Here is a 23939-nt window from a genome sequence, read left to right as displayed (position 1 = left end):
AACCACAGCTTCCCATGGGTCTTGGCAAGCTAATGTCTATCCAGCTTTCCATCAGGATGGAGGAGGCCATGGTATGATCATCATTCTGGTGCTGCCTAATGCTCAATGTGTGAGTTGAAATGGGTCCCCATCAAATTCATAGGTTGAAGTCCTAACCCCCAGCACCTCAAGATGTGACCTTATTTAGAGCCTTTATAGGGGTAATCAAGTTAAAATGAGGTCATAGGGTGGGCTGTCACCTAATCTGACCCATGTCCTTATACAAAGGGGAAATCTGGAGTCCAACACAAAGGCGGGAAGAAGGCTGTGTGTAGATGGAGGCAGAGATCAAAGGACACTTCTACAAGTCAAAGAATGCCAAAGATGGCCAGCAAACCACCAGAAGCTAGGCAAGGGGCATGGAACACATTGTCTCCCACAGCTCTCAGAAGGAGCCAAATGTGCCCACATCCTGATCTCTGAACATCTAGCCTAAAACAACGAAGAATAAATATCCATTGTTTAGGCCACTCCATTTCTAGTACTGTGTCATATTGACGCTAGTGAGCTAACCCACTCAAGCACACAACAGCAGCAAAATGTTTACTGGGGTTTCTCTTTAGGGGGATGCTTTCTATCCCTGGTTTCTCTCAAATGGGATCACTACCTGGTAAGTTTTTACTTATTTGAGAGGTGGGGAAAGGAAGGGGGGAGAGAGAGAGAGACAGAGAGAGAGAGACAGAGAAAATCACAAGCAGGCTCCATGCTATCAGTGCAGAGCCCAATGTGGGGTTTGATTTCATGAACCATAAGACCATGACCTGAGCTGAAATCAAGAATCAGACACTTAACTGAGTAGGCCACCCAAGTGCACCAGTGCCTTGTTTTTTGAGTGCCCATTTCAAAACTAAAATCAGAGCCAGTCTCCAAAGAGGCAAGCACAGGCACCACCCCAATCAGCATGTGGGAAGAAGATGAGGTGAAGACTGGGAATGTCAAGTCTCCAGACAGGAAGCAGGCAGCCCAGATTCCCAATAAGAGAAGAGCAAGAAGGCATGGGAGAACTTGGATTTCAGAAGCCAGAAGGGCCACTTACCTTCCGGCCTATGCCAGAGCTGCTAGACAGGTATGGGGCTGGAGCAAGAGGATGTGATGTTCCCCTCATCTCTGATCCTGGAAGCCTAACTCAGCTACACAAAGGCCCAAGAATCTGGGAAAGCAGACATCTCACAGAACCCCAAAGGATACACTCAGTGTGGTACACAAGGAGGGAGAGCCAGTGAACATCCACAAAGAGAACTCGTGCAGTCACCCCTTAGCGAGGTCGAGTCACCCCTTAGCAAGGTAATTCGTGGCCAAGGTCAAACGTTTTTCAAGAGTTCTTATAAACAGAAGCTACACTTAGGGTTCAACTCTGTTCAAAGGATCAACAGCACAGTCTAGATTATTTTCCGAATATTCACCAAGATGCTAAGAATTGTTATAACACTAATTGTTATTCACACACACACAAAGCATTATTCATAGAAGTGGATTAAACAAGGTAGAAATGGTTTCTTGACTACAGGACGTTTTAGTGACTTTGATATGACAAGGGACTTTATGAGTCTCCAAAAAAAGAAAGAAAGAAAACCTACAAAGACTCCAGTTTTATTTCATTGCAATCTTTTTTTTTTTCTTCTTGTATTTCTTTTCACAATACCCAGTCAATCACATCTCTGAGAACAACTCACTAAGAAACGTAATTGGGAAATGCTGGTAATAAACTTTGAATTATGGATAATTTTAGAGACACCCACAGAAGAGAAATCAATAAGTCAGCCAATATTGAGCCAGCCAGAGCCAAGGCCCACAGCACCTTGCAAAGAAAGAAAAAGTGTGTCACTGCCATTTTCTCTTAATAGGTCCCTCCTTGAGGCAGAAATCACTGGAGTTTACCAGAACCATCTTCCAGTTCTCCCACACCAAAGAATCAGACCACCATTTAAAGATTTGCTAGACAGTAAAGCCAAGCAATTATTTGAAGGAGAAAAACTCAAAAAGCTTAAAATGTGATTAGCTTTGCTGATAAGAGTGAGGCAAGGAGGTGACCATAAATTCTTGATAACAGCATTATGCAGGCCTATCAGCTGGTGCAACAGGGTCAGAAAGCAAATAGAAACAGAATTCTTCGTTATTAGTTCACTAAAGATCCCTTCCAGCCAAGGGCACACAGATAATGGTCTCTACCTGGAAGTCTCAACAAGAAAGTCACATAAGTTTTATCAGTGCCTTAGGCCATGCAGTCACAGATTTATAGACATGGAAGCTTGCTCAACCTAGCCTTCTATTTTTATAGTTAAAGCAACTTAGTCTAGTAGGGCTGAGTGGTGCTAAAAGGATTCATGGAAAGCTCAGAGTTTGAAAAAGCCAGGCCTCTTACTTATACCCAGTGTTTTTATCTCCCCACCATCCTTTCTTGAATGTGGTCTCCAACAGAAGTCAATTAAAACTGGAACCTTTCAGGTGTCTGGGAGCAGGTATGTACTGAGAGAACAGCAGTAACAATTTCTCAATGTTTAGTGAGCAACCAGGCATTGAGCTAAACTTCTGAATCTCAGCTAGCACTTAGAAAACCCTCTGAAATATGTGCCTTTGCATTAATGAGGATGTCAACTTTCAGCAAGGGTTGACAGCCTATTAAAGTCCCATACAGAGTGGGGTACATTCTCAAGGCTCATTCCAGAGCCAGCATTCTTTGCTGAGTACTCATGAAATTGAGAGCACCACTTTAAACAAACAACAAAACGTGTTTAGGATTTCCTGTAGCCTGCAAGGATAGTCCTAAAACCAATGGCATGAGTGAGAGTGACCTCACGAGGTCACTTTGCCTCAGCTCTGTGTCGCAGCAAGACACCTACTACACCATCCCCCAACCAGTCCTTTCTTTTTCTCATGCCTGAGTAAGAGCAAGCATATAGTTTCTTGTCTAAGAAAACACCGGAAGAAATGTTCCTATGTTTGTTGAAAAGCCAGAGCACACTTGTCTGTTCAAAGAAATAGGATTCTAACTCTTGTAACCTTGTTTTTGCCCTAAAAAATGATAGTGCACTCTCCCAAGTCAATGAACGAATATCTGCATCAATCCTCAGAAGTACAGAGTGTACCATCACATGGCTACACACGTGTTCAGTCATACCATGGGAAGATGGGAAGGGCCATCCAATGTTTGGCTATCATAACCAGCACTGCAGTAAACTCAGTAGACTCATCTTTGCACTTCTGTTCCATTCTTTCATTCTTTAACAATTCCACAAGTGTTACTGCAAAATCTTTTTTTTTTTTTTTTTTTTTAATTAGAGAGAGAGAGCATCGGCAAGGGAGAGGGGCAGAGGGGGGAGAAAGAGAGAATCCTTGCTCAGCATGGAGCCTGATGAAGGGCCTGATCCCATGACCCTGGGATCATGAACTGAGGTGAAATCATGAGTCAGATGCTCGCTGAATGAGCCACACAGATGCCCCACAAAATCTTTTTCCATTTTGAGAGACACCCCTTCCAAGAAGGCTGTGCCAACTGCTATACTGCCTGGATGTATAGAATATGTTAGGAGATCCATTCACTTGACAACCTAGAAAATGTCATCTACACAAATGGCTGTCTGTTAAAACGGGGGCTACACAGTGTCCAAGCCACCAGGATTTTTCAGCAAGGCCACTGCTGTAGTCTTTTAACTGGCCTCCCAAATTCAATTTTGCACATCCTGTGCATGCTTCCTCCTTAAGGCAGTCAAAATAATCTCTTTTAAACACAAATTTGGGGGGTGTCTGGGTGGCACAGTCGGTTGGGCATCCGACTTCGGCTCAGGTCATGATCTCATGGTCCGTGAGTTCGAGCCCCGTGTCGGGCTCTGTGCTGACAACTCAGGGCCTAGAGCCTGCTTCAGATTCTGTGTCTCCCTCTCTCTCTGCCCCTCCCCCGCTCATGTTCTGTCTGTCAAAAATAAATAAACATTAAAAAAAAATTTAAACACAAATTTGGTCATGTACCTCACTCAGCCTAAACCCCATGCTTCCAATGCTCTTATGAAAAGCCCCCACATCCTTAACATGACTCCTTCAACTTCCCTCTTCAGCCTTACCCATGTTTCAACCACACATGCCTACTTTCATCTCTTCCACAGCATTCTTTGCCACTCAGGACCTTTGCAGATGTTCCATTTTCTAGAATCTTCTTCCTCATCTCTTTCCCGGGTAACCGCTCCTCTACTTTTAGTCTGCAGCTAAGATGTCATCTTCTCAAGGAAGCTTTGCCATCCACACACACCCTCCAGACTAAGGAAGGTCCCGCATCATAAGCACACACACCATCTTGGGATTTTCCTTCCTAACATTAATTAAAATGCTAACAATTAATTTAATGTCTGTCACCCAAATAAATCTAAGCTTCATAAGGACCTGCCAATACCTGGCACAGTGCCTAGGATATGGAAGATGCTTCTTGTCATGGAAGGAGAATAAAAAGAGGGACACTAGAAAAGAGGAAGGGAAGAGGAAGAAAGGGAGAGCTGGGAGAGAGGAAAGACAGGGAGAGGGAGAGGAGTTGTGTTTTCCACTGATATCTTCCAAGGAGATGGAGAAAGGAGAAGAAGAGCTTAAAGTATCGAGTAACTACTGGCGGGGAACTATTTTATTATCTTGAACTTGCTCTAAGCTCAGCAAAGGATAAATATTCATCAGATGCCTATTATGTACCAAGCAACTGTTCTAGATACCAGAGATATAGGCAGGCATCAATTCAGGTGAGGTCCTTAGCCTCCTGGAACTAACATCCTGGTGGGATGGGAGAGGAGAGAACAAATAAACAATGAACAAGGATCTGAACAAGAAAACGTCAGACTGGAAAGAGCACTCACAAGTCCATAAGGGAGGTCAGTCATGAAGAATCAGACTGGACACTGCTTCTTCGAAGGGGGACAATACTTATCCAATGGGGATGGTATTTATCCAACGGGGTAGTATTGTTGCTGGGAGACAGCAACAAGAAGAACGAGGGGCAGGGTAAGGTAGAAGGCGATTTTTATTTATTTTTTATTTTCTGTTATTTTAGTAATTTCTTCAAGTTTATTTATTTAAATTTTCTTTAAAATTTATTTATTGATTGGAGCCCAATCAGGCTCCACGCTTCCAACACAAAGCCTGACAAAGGGCTCGAACTCATGAACCATGAGATGATGACCTGAGTCGAAAATGAGACGCAGATGCCTGACTGAGACACCCCAGAATGTCATTTTTAAAAACAAAATGGAGTCAACTTACTCTGAAGCTGTGGTAAATCCTTCCAAGTGGCAGAAACAAAGGGTCATAGGAGTGATAGCCTCAGTAGGTAGATTAATTTCCTAGGACGGCCACAACAATACACCACAAATGGAGTGGCTTAAAGCCACAGAAGATCGTTCTCTTATAGTTTGGGAGGCCAAAAGTTTGAAATCAAGATGTTGGCAGGGCCATGCTCCCTGGGGCAGGTGCTATGAAAGGATCTGTTCCACGCCTGTCTCCCAGCTGCTGATAAGCTCGGGCACCCCTTGGCTTGCATCACTCAGTCCCGACTCCAACATCACAGGACCATATTTACATTATCCTCCCACTGTATAGGTCTGTCTCTGTGTCCAAGCTTCCCCACTGATAAGGACACTAGTCCTAAAGGATAAGAGCCCACCCTGATAATCACATTTTAGTTTAATTATCTCTGCAAAGACCATCTCTCCAAATAATGTCATGTTTTGAGATACTGAGAATTAGGATTTCAGCATATTTTTTTTCATTTACACAAATAAATGAAATGTGTAAAAGACTTGGGGGAGGGACACACAATTCAGCTCATAACAGTATTCATGAGTCAAATACAGCCTTGTGAAATATAGAAGCTGCTCAGATATTAATTTTAATATCAATAAAAATATGTATGATTCCAAGTGCAGAGTTCTACCATATTCAAATATTTTAAAAGGTCAGAGAAGCACAAAATCCAACACAGTATGAGTGGATCTGTGGGATCAGTAGACTGAGTTACGGAGACCCTGGTGTGGACTGTGCCCATCAGGGACATGACATGAGTCTAATCCACATTCCAGCTGGTATCTCTGATCGCTGGGGAATTTTAGGAACCTGAATTTGTGAAACGATATATGTTTCCTAGGTAAGCATCTTTTAAATAAAGATTTAGAAGTAAGTAAAGGAAGTTCTGTAAGCAATAAACCCATATAATTTTTTTACATTGGAAAATCTTTGCTTACTTTCTTGCGTAAATTTTTTGTGAGAAATAAGTTTGAGGGAGTTAATCAATCACTCTTACAAATTCCTGTTTGAAACAGACACTTGATTAACATAAGCTTGCAACTGCTCTGATCTATTTTTAAAACAGTATTGAAACACGTAAGAGATCTTAAAACCATATTTAGGTAAGTTTAATTTATTAGAGTTAGAGGAACTGGGTGACTAATTGGAAAGTTTTGAAAATGCATACAATACAATGAAGTTTTTAAAAAGGAAGCTAAATATAGTTAGCTCAGAAATTAAGTTTAAAATGTTTAAAAAGGCTTAATTAACTAAGTTTAATAAATGAGCTTAAATAATAAAATCTCCTTTAATGAGATTGCTAAAATATGAGACTTATAAATAGGATCATGAGATTTAGAAACTGGAATTAAAAAGTGTGAGGGAAGATTATAGTTTTAATAAATTGAATGTTAAAAAAAAAAACAAAAAAACTACTGAATAGTTTTTTTGTCCTCCCGGATGTCACAAAACTCACTTCCATTCAAAGAAACAACTCCCCACCAAGTCAAAGATCAGTATGGAAATAATAAAAAACCAACCTTTTCTTTGTGCTGTGTCAGAATTTCCTCATTAAGAAAGGATGGCTGCTTGGTGCGTCTGTGTGTATGCGCACTATGTCTGTGTCTGTGTTTGTGTCTGTGTTCTCCTTTTTCATTTGAGACATTTCATATATAGTTTGCTCAGGTCAATCTAACAGTGGAAGGACTCTGTCCCTTGCTAGATCCTCTGCAAAGCTAGACAATCTGTAGTCATGGTCCCCTGGCTTGCGAATTGTGATGGGGCATTCAGATCACTGCCCCCTGGCAGCATTGCCTTTCTCCTAGACCTACAGTCTTCCCAGGCTGGTGACGACCCACCTTTGAACGAATTTTCCACCCACTGGCAGGAGGCCCAGGCTGGTTAACTGGCCTGGCTCAGATCACACTGGCTGCTGGTGGCTAAGTCTGCAAGAAAGCTCATTTTCTCCCTGGCTCTCTGGAGTGAGTGGCTGTGTCGGCAGCATTCTGGGTCTAAATGACACAGAAGTGCCCCCGCTCTAGCCAAAGGGCCCAATGAGCAAAAATTCCAAGCCCTAACTTATTTGCCCTCAGGAAAGGTTAGTCCACAGCCTAAGTCTTATACACAGGCCCTGCGATGTCTGAGCAACTGTCAGGGGAGAGGTAAAAACTGGTTGACTTTAAGCCTTGAAAAGGGGATTAATCCTAACAAATGGGGTGGGGTGGGGGCCTCGGATAACGACCGGGAGGCATTAATGGTGTGTCTCTGAACACCGAGGCACAGTCTTTATGGCCCTGGTAGGAAAGGAATAAACCACGGGCCCCGTAATAGCTCCCTCCAAAGGGTTATGATAATCCTAACTGTTGTCTGAGCTGGGAGCACAACAGTGAAAATGGATGAAAAGTATATGTTTATGTCCTTCCTATTAAATCCAGAGCTATAAACACCAGGCACTAAAGTTGATAGCAGCACTGACAAATGCTTCCTTTGGAAGAGCACCGAGAAGGTTAAAACAACAAAGAAAAAGGCAGAAACTCTTGGTCCTGGAGTTTTTCATCCAGCTTTCTCCTGGCCTCTGCTTGTCCCTCCCCCCCGCCCCCTGCACTTAACTTCAAAAATAGACTTTGTGGGTGCAAAGAGAATGTGTGAAAGCAGATCTTTCTCTTTCTAGACTGGGAGTTTTGCCTTAAGGTGACCTCAGAGCCATCCCTGCAGCCTGCCACTCCCCACAAAGTGTCACATGCATGTACTCGATTAATAGTTCCTATCTTCTGGCTAAATGGGAAACTCTGGTTTGCCTCTGAGAGCCTCAGAGAGCTCATAGCGTGACTCTATGATCTAGAATTTCTCTGAGAGTCACAGAGAGAATATCCAGGATGGGGACTAGGGTGAGACAGGTGAGACATGCACCTGGGGTACAAAATATAAGGGGGTGCCAAAAAACAGTAGTAAGGGTAAATAACATTTTAGTGCAATCCTTTTTAAAAATTAAAAGCATCAGGGGCACCTGGGTGGCTTAAGTTAAGTGTCCATCTCTTCTTTTGGGCTCAGGTCATGATCTCATAGTCATGAGTTCAAGCCCTGGATCAGGCTCCACAGTGACAGCACGAAGACTGCTTGGGATTCTCTCTCTCCCTCTCTCTGCCCTTCTCCTGCTTGCTCTGTCTCTCTCTCTCTCTCTCTCAAAATAACTGAATAAACTTAAAAAAATTAAATAAAAATTAAAAGCAGCAAACTACAGCCCTTGTGCTGGTCACCTGTTTTTGTAAATAAAGTTTTATTGGAAGTCCAGGGCCAGGATTAGCATAAGGTAAGTGAGGCAGGGTAGTACAATTGTAGGGTCACATCATGTTTTTATTTAAAATTTTGGGAGGCGCCTAGGTGGCTCAGTTGGTTGAGTGTCCGACTTGGGCTCAGGTCATGATCTCTTGGTTTGTGGCTTCAACCCCCACATTGGGCTCTGTGCTGATGGCTCAGAGCCCGGAGCCTGCTTCAGATTCTGTGTTTCCCTCTCTCTCTGCCCCTCCCCCACTCACTCTCTGTTCTCTCAAAAATGAATAAACGTTAAAAAAATTTTTTTTTAATTGGTACTTGTTCATCATGGATTTTGAGGTTTAAAAACACTACATGAAAGGACTATTTACCTTGATTACTGAGCTTTTTGGCATCCCTCACACTACTCACCCCGGTCCCAGCCCTGCAGAGCACATACCTCAACATGTCCACAATTTTCCCATAACTTGACATTACTGAACTCTTAGTATTTGCAGACATGGCTGCAAGGACTATTAATATATATATTCTCTCACTGAATTCTCCTTTTTATGTGTAAGCTGAGGCACAGAGAAGTCAAGTAACCTGCCCTCAGTCACACAGCTAGTCAAGTAGAGGAATTGGGACTTACAGCTGGGCTCAGCCACCACTCCATTCTCACTCCCTGGTTGGGTTTTTTGTTTTTTTGTTTTTTTGTTTTTTTTTTTTGGTATCCTCTCTTCCATTTCTAAATGTATTCTGTCCACTTCCTCAGCACACAGTGATTTCTTAATCCAATTTATCCAGCGTTTATACTGATAAGTTATTTCTATCATCAGACAGATGGTTTTATAGGAGACCAGCCAGCTAAGTGCACTAAGAATGCAATAAAACTTGTTTTTCTAACCAGCTAGATTGGTTTACATGAGGAGATAAACATTGTGCTAAGATCAACTCCCAGCACATCTCGGCGAGAGAGCTGGTGCCCCTCTTGGGCTGGTGACGAACACACGGGGCACCCCCTTCTGGAGACCCTCAGGAACCCACGGCAAGCAGCGGTGGGGGCTTCTTCTCCTTGTGTAAGAGCTGACAGACATCCTTGTCTGCCCCGCAGGAACTGGAGCCTGGGAACTGACTGCCCAGGGTCACCCAGTTATCTGTTCCCTCCTTGGGTGGTTGCCACAGACACCACCTACTCTTCCGATTCCTGTTTCTTTTCTGGAGAAAGAAGGTTGCAGGTGATGGGCATGGTGCAGTAATTGAAGGTGGCGCCTTAAGAACAATGATGATAAACCTTCCCTATCAACCTCACCACGAGCATTTAGCAGGGCTTTGGTAGGTGATATAGGAAATTCTTCCCCTTCTCCCCATGCACAGGGCTCTACCCCATCTAACACAATTCCAGGACAGCGTTGTTCAGGGCGTGGTGGGCACACAGCCTGCAGGAGAAATGCTGGGGCTACAAGTGGAAGAGACTGACCGAGCCACTCCACCTCCGTGAGATGGGAGCCAGGAATCTGCATATCTAACAAGAACTCCACGCTTCTATGTGCATCTCTGTTGGGAAACCCTTACCCATCATGCCCATTTAAAAATTGTTTCTTTTAGTTTTTATTTTATTTTTGAGACAGAGAGAGACAGAGCATGAGAGGGGGAGGGGCAGAGAGAGAGGGAGACACAGAATCTGAAGTAGGCTCCAAGCTCTGAGCTGTCAGCACAGAGCCCGACACGGGGCTCGAACCCACAGACCACAAGATCATGACCTGAGTTGAAGTCAGAAGCTTAACCGAATAAGCCACCCAGGTGCCTCCCCCATCATGCCCATTTTAAAGATGTGAAGAGGGAGGCTCAGAGAGTTTATGTCACTTGTCTAATGTCTAACCTACATGGGGCAGAGTCCTCAGGGTCCCATGTCTATCAGACTCCAAAGCCCAAGCTCTTAACCCCTTTCTCTACAGCAGCTTATATTTTTCTTTCTACCCACCCTGTCCCTTGTCAAATTCACCTACACCATCCTGAAATGTTTTCATTTTTGTGAGAGTAACTCTAAAAGAATCATTGCCCAAGTCTGTATCTGAAGTTTTCTTGAAAGAAGAACCTGGAACAGGGACTTCGGGATAGGGGTTCATCTGGAAAGAAATCTCAGAAAATAGGAGAAAGGGCAGGAAGAGCAAGGCGGGGGAGGTAGGGGGGGAGAGAAAGTCAATGTAAGAGGCAACTGTCATGGGTACTTCTGTGAGCACCAGGGGCTCCACGCTCCTGGGACCTCCTGAGCAAATGGCATGCCTCCCAGAAGTGTCTAGAAAGGTGGCAGGGCCAGGACATCCCAACTCCCCTTGGTTTCAGGTTGGCCTCAGGGGCAATAACACACACATACACACACCTGTGTCTGTGCATGCATATAAATGCTTCTGGGTACCATGCATGCCAGGTGAATGAGCCCTCACAGCAAGGCCCTGGGGCACAACGTAGAGATGGGCACGCTCAAGGCGGAGCACATGGTTCAAGCTGCACTTGCACTCCCACACAACAGCCCTCGTGGCTTTGGCTGAAAGCAGAAGCAGGCTGAGCGTATGTGACTTGGGGACCAGAGTTCCCCACTATCCTGATAGACTGAACTCATTACTGTCCCTGTCAGTCGAGAAGGTAACAAAGACAGATGACACAGCATGTGGAATAATTCACAAATCATGTTAAGATGTGCTTGGCAAACTGATCCTGTGCAAATGGAAGCAAACTAAACATGACCATCTTTGACAATTAGACCTGCAAGGAGCTGGAAATGAGTTTGTCTTCCCACATCTTTTCTTCTTGGTTTTACTCCCCCCCGCCACTTTCTTTTGGAGACAGAGGGAGAGGGAGGGGGGAAGGGGCAGACGAAGAGATAGAGAAAATCTTAAGCAGGTTCCATGCTCAGCATGGAAACTGACATGGAGCTCAATACCACAACTCTAGGATCACGACCTGAGCTGAAATCAAGAGTCGGATGCTCAATCAACTGAGCCACCCAGGCACCCTGTAGTTTTACTTCCTGCTGGGAAAAAAGAGGGACTCTTCTCAGAAGAAAAACCATAAAGCACCACACTTGAGGAAGTCCCTGTTCTGACGCTTAGGTTGCCTTCCGTCTTCACTCTGTGACAGCAATTCTACAGGACAGAATGGCACTGCTTGTAGAGTCAGAAGGGAGTCCTGCTCCATGACAGATGAGCTGTGTCCCCGGGCAGCTTACCTCACCCCTGGTGGGGTTGTTGCCAGTACTAAGTGATGTTGTTGATGATATTCCCCCTGCCTACTCCAATGGGGCACCCAAGCACTTGAACATGGGTACAGGAAAGAAAGCTACCACTATGCCGGCTGGTCTCACTAGAGATTCCTACATGCAGATCTCAGGAGGACACCGAGAACTTCCAAGCTGATTGCACCTCTCTGGTGTGTTTTCTTTCCAAGGGTCTCTATGGCTCTTTCCTACCTTCTCTTCCGTCCCCACCCTCCACTTCTCTCCTGTCTGCACCATTGTCTGCACCTCTCCTTCTCTCCTCTGACCCAAAGCCCTTGCTGATACTTCAGGAAGAAAATGGAAACAGTAAGATGAGAACCCTACCACTGTGCCCATCAGCTGACCTGCATATAGAACCCCCTCTCAGCTCACAATTTCTGTTCTAACAGGAAAATGTTATTGCTTAAAATAAATGTGTACTCTGGAGGCTTGCCTTTCTTTAGAGCTCAGACCCGTTCCTTCCCACCTCACTCTCAGCCTGTTACTGGATCATTCCCAAGAGTAAACATACTTGGAAAACATTTCTCAGTCTTGAAAAAAATCTCACTTAGTCCCAGAACCCCCTATACACACCAGAACATTCCAGTGGTCCCCTTCTCACTGGATAGTCTCTTTCTGTGTCATACTGCTGGCTCAACTTCCTCACAACTAGTTTCCTTCTTCAGTGATTCAGTTGGACAGCTGTCCCGCAAGTGAAGCCATGCCTCAGCATCACTAGGGACACTCACGCTAACGGGGCCAGAGAACCTGTCTCGGACCTCGTTATTCCAAGTCTCTCAGCACCTTTCAGTGTATCTGGTCGTGCTCTTCTCAAAACCCTCTCTTGATTTCCAGCCCACCATGGTCTCTGGTCTCGCCTACCTAACAGCTGCTACCTAGGGGTCTAGGGTGATCCTGCCCCTGGACTCTCAATCCAACTATCCACACTATCCATGGTGCAACAGCAGAAAACCTGGGTTCCACCATGATCTCTTCCCTCTTCGTTTCATCGAGTCCCACAATTGTAAATACCATTTATAGGCCAATGGCTCCCAACTTTTACCTCCAGACAGTTAATACCCCACTTGGCTATGGAAGACACCCCAGTCTCAAAATTAACATAACCTGGGGGTTGGTAATGCTCTCTGTCTTGATCTGCATGGTGTTTATGTGAATGTGTTCACTTGGTAAAAACTGAGAATGGTTGGGCTTTTCTGTATATAGCTTATACTGTAATACCAAGATTTTTTAAAATTCACATTCGAGAACCATCAAAATTGCTCTTTTCTGTAAACTTGCTCCTCAGATTCTCCCAAAGAAACCAAAAATGCCAACATTATTCTTGATTATTCTCTTTCCATATCCAGTCCAACTGTAAGTCCTGCATTCTGGGCTGCCAAAACAACTTAGCCCCATCCCTGCCATCTGGCCAAGCCATCAGCACCTCTCTCTGAGTTACTGAAACAGTTTCCAACAGACCTTGTGGATTCCATCCTGGCCCCTACCTTCCTTTCTGCTCCAGAACGAGTAGCCAGAGTGAGCTTACAAAAGCTGCAGTCAAATCATGTTACATCCCCTCCTCTACCCCCGCCAACGAAAACTTGCTGAGTCCCAACCAGCCATCCTTCTTTATGCTTCTTCATGCCATCAGTTTCCACTGAAGAGCCTTTGCTCCAGCTACTGCCAGTGTCCATGTTGCCCTTGCCCCTGGCCTTGGTACTGCTGGCTCCTTCTGGTCAATCAGAAATCGGTTTAAATTTTTTTTTTTAACGTTTGTTTAGTTTTTGAGAGACAGAGAGAGAGAGAGAGAGAGAATGGGGAAGAGGCAGAGAGAGAGGGAGACAAAGAATCTGAAGCAGGCTCCAGGCTCTGAGCTGTCACCACAGAGCCCGACATGGGGCTCGAACGCATGAGCTGTGAGATCATGACCTGAGCTAAAGTTGGATGCTTAACCAACTGAGCTACCCAGGCGCCCCAGTCAGAGAACAGTTTAAATATCTTCTTTCCACGGAGGCCTGCCCTGACTACCCAACGTAAACTAGTCCTCTGGTAACTTTCCAGCACTCACATATTTTATTCTCCACATAGTACTTAAAACCACCCGACAGTATTTGTATTTTGTCTCCTACCACTGTCTAGAATGTGATTTTCTTCAAAGCAGAGATGTCTGCTAGCCTCTGCATTCCCCCCGTCCCCTTTTAAAACAATGTCTGGCCATATGGTAGATGCTCAGAAAATGTACGTCGAAAGAAACACATTTGTACAGGCCACCATAATGCACAGAGCCTTGCAAAAATATCTATTTATATATATCCATCTAGAAATGTATGTCACCCCCACTTTCTGTCACATTCCTTGGAGATGTAAGGACCTCATGGTAAGTTCGCAACGAGTGAGACTTTTGGAAAGCAGTGATTGAACTCATGCAGTTATTTCTGTTCCTTCCAAAATCTCAGTAAGATACTATAAAGGTACAAAAAGCTATAAACTCACAAGGACAAAGAGAACAGAAGATAAGATGCCAATAGTTGAAAGAAAACAACAAACACCATTTTTTTTCTCAACACAGAAACAGTTGTACGGGTGGGGAGGGAGGCAACAAGGATGCCAGTCTGTAATGCTGAATCTCACAAGGGACTTGGGAGCTGAGGTACTAGTGGTCTCAAAAGGGAGGTGCAGAGGGTGAGGCCGAAAAGAGGAGAATTAGCTCAAAGTTTGTGAAAAGGACAGTTAGATTTCCAGGGGACCATCCCCAACACCTCAGTGCTAGGCTAGGACCCATCCTGACCTCTAGCGTCAAGGGGATCCTTTTATCTGGAAATACCAAACCAGACATGCTTTCCCATCATGAAAACTCAAGGCACAGCAAATAGTCAGATGAGGCCATGAACAGAAAAGGGGGATGCAGTAAACGTGTGCACACCAATCATGAGCCCCCTGTGGCTCCTACAATCATCTTGGGAGCTGAGTCTATACTTCCCAAGGTAGAAGACTGAAGGATTCCCAAGTTGAGAAACTGAATGATACAAGAGAAAAAAAATCTCCAGTGGTAGACATTTAAGGATTATCAAGACAAAACAGTTGGAATCCACCTGCTTACCTTACAGTTAAGCCACCAATCTCTTCCCACGAAACACACACTCCAAACACACAGGCATACCCACACAAGAGTCACACACTCCAGATACTCTGCATACATGTACTCTAAAAATATACAAATAGGTACTCCTCCCCCACATATATCCCAAAGACACATATACACATATATCCCAAACATACATAAGCCAAACATACATCATACACACACACAGAGACAAATATGAAATGCTGCACACTCATCTCAACATGCACACTTACTTCAAACACATACACAAGTATACCCACTCCACTTTCAATCAGCTTCTTCCCTACTTCTTAAAATATGAATGAGCAATCAACGACAACCAGATTCGTGGATAAATCTTCAAAAATGAAAGCTTAGTACCAAAACAAATAGATTGGGGTGAAGTAGGAAAAAATATATAGTACATGAAATGGAATTAAATTTCCAAATACCCTATCACCATACTTACAGAGATAATATATATATATATATATATATACACACACGTATATAATATATATATGTATATATATATGTATATGTATGTATATGTATGTATACATATATGTATATACATATACATATACATATATATGTATATATATACCTATGTCTACATATGTACATATATATATACATACATATGTGTATATATATATATATATATATATATATATATACACACACACATATATATATCATATCCAGGAAACAAAACCAGAATTCTATAAAAGGAAACATTTTCAGAATAACAAAGACTATCTAGAAACTTATGAGAGAAAAATAATAGTTCAAGAAGTGGAAGAAACAGTTGAGAAGAATCTCTCGAGAAGTATAATAAAAGATAAAATATACAGGAAGTAGAAGAGATTCAACAAAATTAGAGGCTCAGTCTAAAGAGTCCAAAATGGGAGGCCCAGAAGGAGTAAATAGGAAAAAGGAAAGAAGGGAAGGGGATCTACCAATGCATAAAACTAGAAAATATTCAAGAGCAACAGAAAATGAATTTTTAGAATGAAAAAGCTCATGGATCCCCAGACCAAGCAGCTAACTAAAAGTCCACTTTAATCATTAGGACAGTTTTACAGCACAATGGACTAAGAAGGCAGAGGACTTCCTAAAACACACACACAAGTATGTACACATATACCTACATACCTAAGGACTTTCTGAGAGGCATATATATGCATATATACATATAAACACATGCATGTCACCCATAAAAGATAAAAAATCGGCATTAGGGGGCACCTGGGTGGCTCAGTTGGTTAACCATCTGACTCTTGGTTTCTGCTCAGGTCATGATCTCACAGTTCATGAGATGGAACCTCGTGCTGGGCTCTGCGCTCACAGTGCAGAGGCTGCTTGGGATTCTCTCTCTCCCTGGCTTGCTCTCTCTCTCTCTCAAAAAAAAAGAAAAATTAAATTAAAAAAAAATCAGCATTAGACTTCTCAACAACAAACTTGAAAGCTAAAAGGCAACAGAGCAAGGCCTCGTATTTTCTGAGAATTACTTCCAACCCAGAATTACACACCCAAATAAAGTGTTAATCAAAAGTAATAACAATAAAACGTCTTTTCCCCCAATGTCTAGCATTCATATTGTTGGTGTTCCAGACATCTTGTCTCACCAGGATGCTAGAGGATTTGGGACACTGAAATGAGTGAGTAAACCAAGAATAATTTCCATCAGGTCCAGGAAAGAGAACACCAATCACAAGAGGAAAGGGAGTCCCTGGAAGATAATCATGCAGCTGGCTCATGGGACAACCAGGTCGGGTTGGTACAGAATAGTGATTCTCAGGAAATAAAACTGATGGTTTATCTGATGTGTTGGTCTATATTAAAAATGGTCTTAATGTTTTACCAGAGTAGTTGAGAAAAAAAATTCGTGACAAGTACCCAGAAAGCTAAGCAAATTAAAATAAGTAATGAAAGCAATTATCCAGGTTGTAGAGGACAGGAAGAGTTAACTGTATCATTCACTGCACGGCTCAGCAGTCAACAATGTCTACATAATGAAAATAATAAGAGTACAGAATAGGAATGTGACCCCAAATTATGATGTAACAGCAATGGAAAAATGAGGAAAAGGGAAGCTTATGTGAGGGTTTGTGTCTGTGTGGGAGAGTATATAAAAATTGAATCTATCATCTTCCATTTTAGGAAGACTGTAAATAGTCTAAAAAACCTAAGTCAAGAAACAACAATGTAACTTTATTTCTTAAAAATGTAGAAGTAGCCAATTGCGGAAAATAGCTAAAAAAGATGAAAGTAATTTTGCCTCCAGAAAGGGAGCCCCAGGAAGGGGAAGGTGACTTCTGCTGTACATTTATTACTTCAGCAAGCCTAAAAATTAAATTAAAAATAGAACAAAGCAAAATATAATGCAGTAACCGAGCAAGTGAGGGTGTATCATCACAGTGAGGGAGAAAGCTGGAATCACCACAGATAAGCCTCACTGTACAGAGGCCAAGAATGAGTAATGGTAAGTAGATAAAATGGGGTTTAGGAGCATCAAGCTCAAAGGGTCCTCACTTTTCATGCTTGCCTCGTGCCATATCATCAAAACAGGAAAAACAGCAGGTAACATTCATCAAGGGCTAACCAGGAACAGAGAAGGGCGCTAAGCAGTTTCCTAACGTTAGCTAATTCCATTCTCAAACAACCCCTAAGACAGAACAAGATTCTGTCATTTTTCTGCCTTCCAATGAGTAAACCAAGGCCCAGCAAGGATAAATAACAGAGCCAAGGTCAGTGCAATTCCCTCTTGTGCCTGAATGAGAGGGGAACAAGAAGAAGAAGCCATGTGTGTCTCATTTTCTGCCTTTCCAAAAAAATAAATGGCCAAAGACGGGCAGATTTTAAATGCTGGGAGACTGTGGTGAAAGATCAAGCTGACTGAGGCTGAAGCCAACTCCAAGTGGGGGCTGCGGGGGGGAGGGGTGGGGGAGGCGAACATGCTCAAACAACAAAAACCAAGGCTGCTTAAAGCCAGACACAAATCTGTCCACTCATTAAGGAGGAAATTGCCAAGCTTGAAGCATTTATAAATCACCCCAAACTAATCACCCATTTAAGGACAATCCCATAAAAAAATAAAAGGGACCACAGCAGGCTGCTCTCGAGAGATAAATGGCTTTGCAGCCTCATCTGGGTATGCAAATCTGAGGATATCAGGAGGCCCTTCCTGAATGATAACTTCGTTTGTTTTAGAGGGGGCAGCCCATTGGGAAACGGCTGAAGACCTGGGGAGAATTCTGAAGATGTGGGGTGCGCTGCCTATCAAGGCAGTTCGAGGGTAGCTTTTCTAAGAAACCTGTGTGCCATGGGCACGGAAGGCAGGTGTGTAGGCGGGTGACTCGACCGTGAGACTGGCACTACAGTGCCGTCAGGGAAACCAGGTGACTCTGAAAGCCATGAATGAAACAGCTCTCTTTCCTCCGTCATGATGTCTTATTTCTTCCTCACCTTTTTCAATGCCACTGTCTTAACACAGAGAAGGGAGTTGCACTATTTCAGGACTGGCTAGAAGCATCACAGTGTTCTTCAGTTTCTTCCTTCTCTGATTGGGTAACAGAGGCGCAGTGTAGGGATGGAATGGTAGCCCCTGAAAGTTAGGTCCATGTCCTAACCCCCAAACCTGTGAATGTGACCTTATTTGGAAAGAATCTTTGAAGTTAGAGTTAAGGGTCTCTTATTTACTTACTTACTTATTTATTTATTATGAAATTTATTGTCAAATTGGTTTCCATACAACACCCAGTGCTCAAACCAACAGGTGCCCTCCTCAATGCCCACCCTCCCTCCCACCGCTCATCAACCCTCACTTTATCCTCAGTTTTTAAGAGTCTCTCATGGTTTGCCTCCTTCCTTCTCTGTAACTTTTTTTCCCCCTTCCCCTCCCCCATGGTCTTCTGTTAAGTTTCTCAGGACCCACATAAGAGTGAAAACATATGGTATCTGTCTTTCTCTGTATGACTTATTTCACTTAACACTCTCCAGTTCCATTCATGTTGCTACAAATGGCCATATTTCATTCTTTCTCATTGCCAAGTAGTAGTCCATTGTATATATAAACCACAACTTCTTTATCCATTCATCAGTGGATGGACATTTAGGCTCTTTCCATAATTTGGTTATTGTTGAGAGTGCTGCTATAAATATTGGGGTACAGATGCCCCTATGCATCGGCACTCCTGTATCCCTTGGGTAAATTCCTAGCACTGCTGTTGCTGGGTCATAGGGTAGATATAGTTTTAATTTTTTGAGGAACCTCCACACTGTTTTCCAGAGTGGCTGCACCAGTTTGCATTCCCACCAACAGCGCAAGAGGGTTCCTGTTTTTCCACATCCTCGTCAGCATCTATAGTCTCCTGATTTGTTCATTTTGGCCACTCTGACTGGCGTGAGGTGGTATCTCAGTGTGGTTTTGATTTGTATTTCCCTGATGAGTGACGTTGAGCATCTTTTCATGTGCCTATTGGCCATCTGGATGTCTTCTTGAGAGAAGTATCTATTCATGTCTTCTGCTCATTTCTTCACTGGATTAATTGTTTTTCGGGTGTGGAGTTTGGTGAGTTCTTTGTAGATTTTAGATACTAGCCCTTTGTCTGATATGTCATTTGCAAATATCTTTTCCCATTTTGTCAGGTGCCTTTTAGTTTTGTTGTTTCCTTTGCAGTGCAGAAGCTTTTTATCTTCATGAGGTCCCGATAGTTCATGTTTGCTTTTAATTCCCTTGCCTTTGGAGATGTGTCAAGTAAGAAATTGCTGCGGCTGAGGTCAGAGAGGTGTTTTCCTGCTTTCTCCTCTAGGATTTTTATGGTTTCCTGTCTCACATTCAGGTCCTTTATCCATTTTGAGTTTATTTTTGTGAATGGTGTAAGAAAGTGCTCTAGTTTCATTCTTCTACACGTTGCTGTCCAGTTCTCCCAGCACCGTTTGTTAAAGAGACTGTCTTTTTTCCATTGGATATTCTTTCCTGCTTTGTCAAAGATGAGTTGGCCATACGTTTGTGGGTCCAATTCTGAAGTCTCTATTCTATTCTACTGGTCTATGTGTCTGTTTTTGTGCCAATACCATGCTGTCTTGATAATTACAGCTTTGTAGTAGAGGCTAAAGTCTGGGATAGTGATGCCTCCTGCTTTGGTCATCTTCTTCCATATTACTTTGGCTATTTGGGGTCTTTTGTGGTTCCATACAAATTTTAGGATTGCTTCTTCTAGTTTCGAGAAGAATGCTGGTGCAATTTTGATTGGGATTGCACTGAATGTGTAGATAGCTTTGGGTACTATTGACATTTTGACAATATTGATTCTTCCAATCCAGGAGCACGGAATGTTTTTCCATTTCTTTGTATCTTCTTCAACTTCCTTCATAAGCTTTCTATAGTTTTCAGCAATACAGACCTTTTACATCTTTGGTTAGATTTATTGCTAGGTATTTTATGATTCTTGGTGCAATTGTGAAAGGGATCATTTTATTTGTCTTTCTGTTGCTTCATTATTAGTGTATAAGAATGCAACTGATTTCTGTACACTGATTTTGTATCCTGCGACTTTGCTGAATTCATGTAGGAGTTCTAGCAGACTTTTGGTGGAGTCTATCGGGTTTTCCATATATAGTATCATGTCATCTGCAAAAAGTGAAAGCTTGACTTCATCTTTGAAATTTTGATGCCTTTGATTTCCTTTTGTTGTCTGATTGCTGATGCTAGAACTTCCCACACTATGTTAAACAACAGCAGTGAGAGTGGACATCCCTGTCGTGTTCCTGATCTCAGGGGGAAAGCTCTCAGTTTTTCCCCATTGAGGATGATATTAGCTGTGGGCTTTATATAACAATTACAGGGTCTACCCATCAGGAAGAGCTAGCAATTATAAATGTCTATGCACTGAATACGGGAGCCCCCAATATATAAAAAAATTAATCACAAACATAAGCAACCTGATTGATAAGAATGTGGTAATTGCAGGGGACTTTAATATTCCACTTACAACAATGGATAGATCATCTAGACACAGAATCAATAAAGAAATAAGGGCCCTTAATGATACATTGGATCAGACAGACTGAGCGATATATTTGGAACTCTGCATCCCAAAGCAACAGAATATACTTTCTTCTCGAGTGCACATGGAACATTCTCCAAGATAGATCACATACTGGGTCACAAAACAGGACTTCATAAGTATAAAAGAGGTGAGATCATACCATGCACACTTTCAGACCACAATGCTATGAAGCTTGAAATCAACCAGAGGAAAAGTCTGGAAAACCTCCAAAAACATGGAGGTTAAACAACACCATACTAGAAAATGAGTGGGTCAACCAGGCAATTAGAGAAGAAATTAAAACATATATGGAAACAAATGAAAATGAAAATACAACAATCCAAATGCTTTGGGATGCAGCCAAGGCAGTCCTGAGAGGAAAATACACTGTAATCCAGGCCTATCTCAAGAAACAAGAAAAATCCCAAATAGAAAATCTAACAGCAAACCTAAAGGAAAGAGAAGCATAACAGCAAAGACACCCCAAACCCAGCAAAAGAAAAGAAATAATAAAGATCAGAGCAGAAATAAACAATATAGAATCTAAAAAAACTGTAGAGCATATCAATAAAACCAAGAGTTGGTTTTTTGAAAAAATAAACAAAATTGATACACTTCTAGCCAGGCTTCTCAAAAAGAAAAGGGAGAGGACCCAAATAGATAAAATCATGAATGAAAATGGAATTATTACAACCAATCCCTTAGAACTACAAGCAATTATCAGAGAATACTATGAAAAATTATATGCCAACAAAATGGACAACCTGGAAGAAACGGACAAATTCCTAAGCACCCACACACTTCCAAAACTCAAACAGGAAGAAACAGAAAATTTGAACAGACCCATAACCAAGGAAGAAATTGAATCAGTTATCAAAAATCTCCCAACAAATAAGAGTCGAGGACCAGATGGCTTCCCTGGGGAATTCTACCAGACATTTAAAGCAGAGATAATACCTATCCTTCTCAAGCTGTTCCAAAAAATAGAAAGGGAAGGAAAACTTCCAGACTCATTCTATGAAGCCAGCATTGCTTTGATTCCCAAACCAGACAGAGACCCAGCAAAAAAAGAGAACTACAGGCCAATATCCCTGATGAATACGGATGCAGAAATTCTCAACAAGATACTGGCAAATCGAATTCAACAGCATATAAAAATAATTATTCACCATAATGAAGTGGGATTCATTCATGGGCTGCAGGGCTGGTTCAATATTTGCAAATCAATCAATGTGATACATCACATTAATGAAAGAAAAGATAAGAACCATATGATCCTGTCAATTGATGCAGAAAAAGCATTTGACAAAATTCAGCATCCTTTCTTAACAAAAACCCTCAACAAAGTCGGGATAGAAGGAACATACTTAAACATCATAAAAGCCATTTAGAGTTAATGGTCTCAAGGTAAGATCATCATAGATTAATCCAGGTGGGCCCTAAATCCAGTAAGCATCCTTATAAAAGAGAAGATACAGAAGACAAAAAGGCCACATGAAGCTGGAGGCACACAATGGAGGGATGCAGTCACATGCCAAAGATGGTCTGGAGCCACCAGAAGTGAAAAGAAACAAGGCAGGACTGTCCCCCAGAAACTTTGGAGGGCATGTGGCTCCTGAGGACACCTTGATTTTGGAATTCTAGACTCCAGAATTGTGAAAGAATACGTATCTTCCATTTTAAAACACCCAGTTTGTGGTTGAGTTTCAAGCTCAAAACTACTGGTCAAAGTTCGTGATTCTAGAAATGAGGAAGACAGGGAAAAGAAAGTGGCACAGCCTTCTAAAAATCACAGCTCCTTAGTGACGAAGAATGGACTGATATGACTTTGATCAAATTACTAAACCTATCAACACTCAGGTTTCCCATCTGGAAAATGGGAGTAACAATACCTGCCCAATGGAGTTGTCAGAATGATCAAATAGAAGAAAGGAAGTCAAAGGGTATCACATTGCCTGACTCAGAATAACGGACAATATCGTCACCTGAATCCATCATCTCATTTCTGGTTTACTTGAAGAGCTGTTTCTCGTACCATCAGGACACCTCACGTTTCATTACAAAAGTCTTTAAACACCATTTCTTTTTTTAGATATAGTCCCAAGAGTTCATTTAAAATTTTTTTCAATTTTTATTTAAATTCTAGGTAGTTAACCTGGTTTCAGTTTAATATTGGTTTCAGAAGTAGAATTCAGTGATTCATCGCTTACATATAGCACTTGGTACTCATCACAGGTGGCCTCCTTAATGCCCATCCCCTGATTAACCCATCCCCACCCACTTCCCTCCATCAACCTCAGTCTCTTCATCATTAAGAGTCTCTTATGTTTTATTTTCCCCCTTTTTCCCCTCTTCCTATATGTTCATCTGTTTTGTTTCTTAAATTGCACATGAGTGAAGTCATATGGTATTTGTCTTTCTCTGAGTGATTTATTTTACTGACTCAAAGGATACAAAAATATTGATCCAAAAGGATACATGCACCCTGATGTTTACAGGATTATCAACGACAGCCAAAATATGGAAAGAACCCAAATGTCTATGAAATTATGAATAAATCTTTTGATTTCATTAAAAAGAATGAAACCTTGTCATTTGCTATGACATGGATGGAGCTAGAGTGTGTTGTAATTCTAAGAATTTGATTTGGTTTATTTCTAGGCTCGATTCTGTTCCATTGGTCTATGTGCCAATTTTTTACACTGATACCATACTGTTTTGATTACTACAACTTTGTAGTATAGTTTGAAATCAGGAAGTGTGAAGCTTCCAGCTTTGCTCTTTTTTCTCAGGACTGCTTGGGCTATTGAGGGTCTTTTGTGTTTTACATTAATTTTAAAATTGCTTTTTCTATTTCTGTGAAAAATGAAATTTTTTGAGAAAATGAATTTTTAAAACTCTGATAGAAACCTCACTGAATCTATAAATGCCTTTGGGTAGTATAGACATTTTAACACAACACTAATTCTTAAGATCCAAG

This window comes from Panthera onca, chromosome A2, assembly GCF_046562875.1.
Source record: "Panthera onca isolate mPanOnc1 chromosome A2, mPanOnc1 haplotype 2, whole genome shotgun sequence".
Taxonomy (NCBI): Eukaryota; Metazoa; Chordata; class Mammalia; order Carnivora; family Felidae; genus Panthera; species Panthera onca.
The sequence above is the reverse complement of the archived record's forward strand: the minus strand, read 5'-3'. Positions refer to the sequence as shown.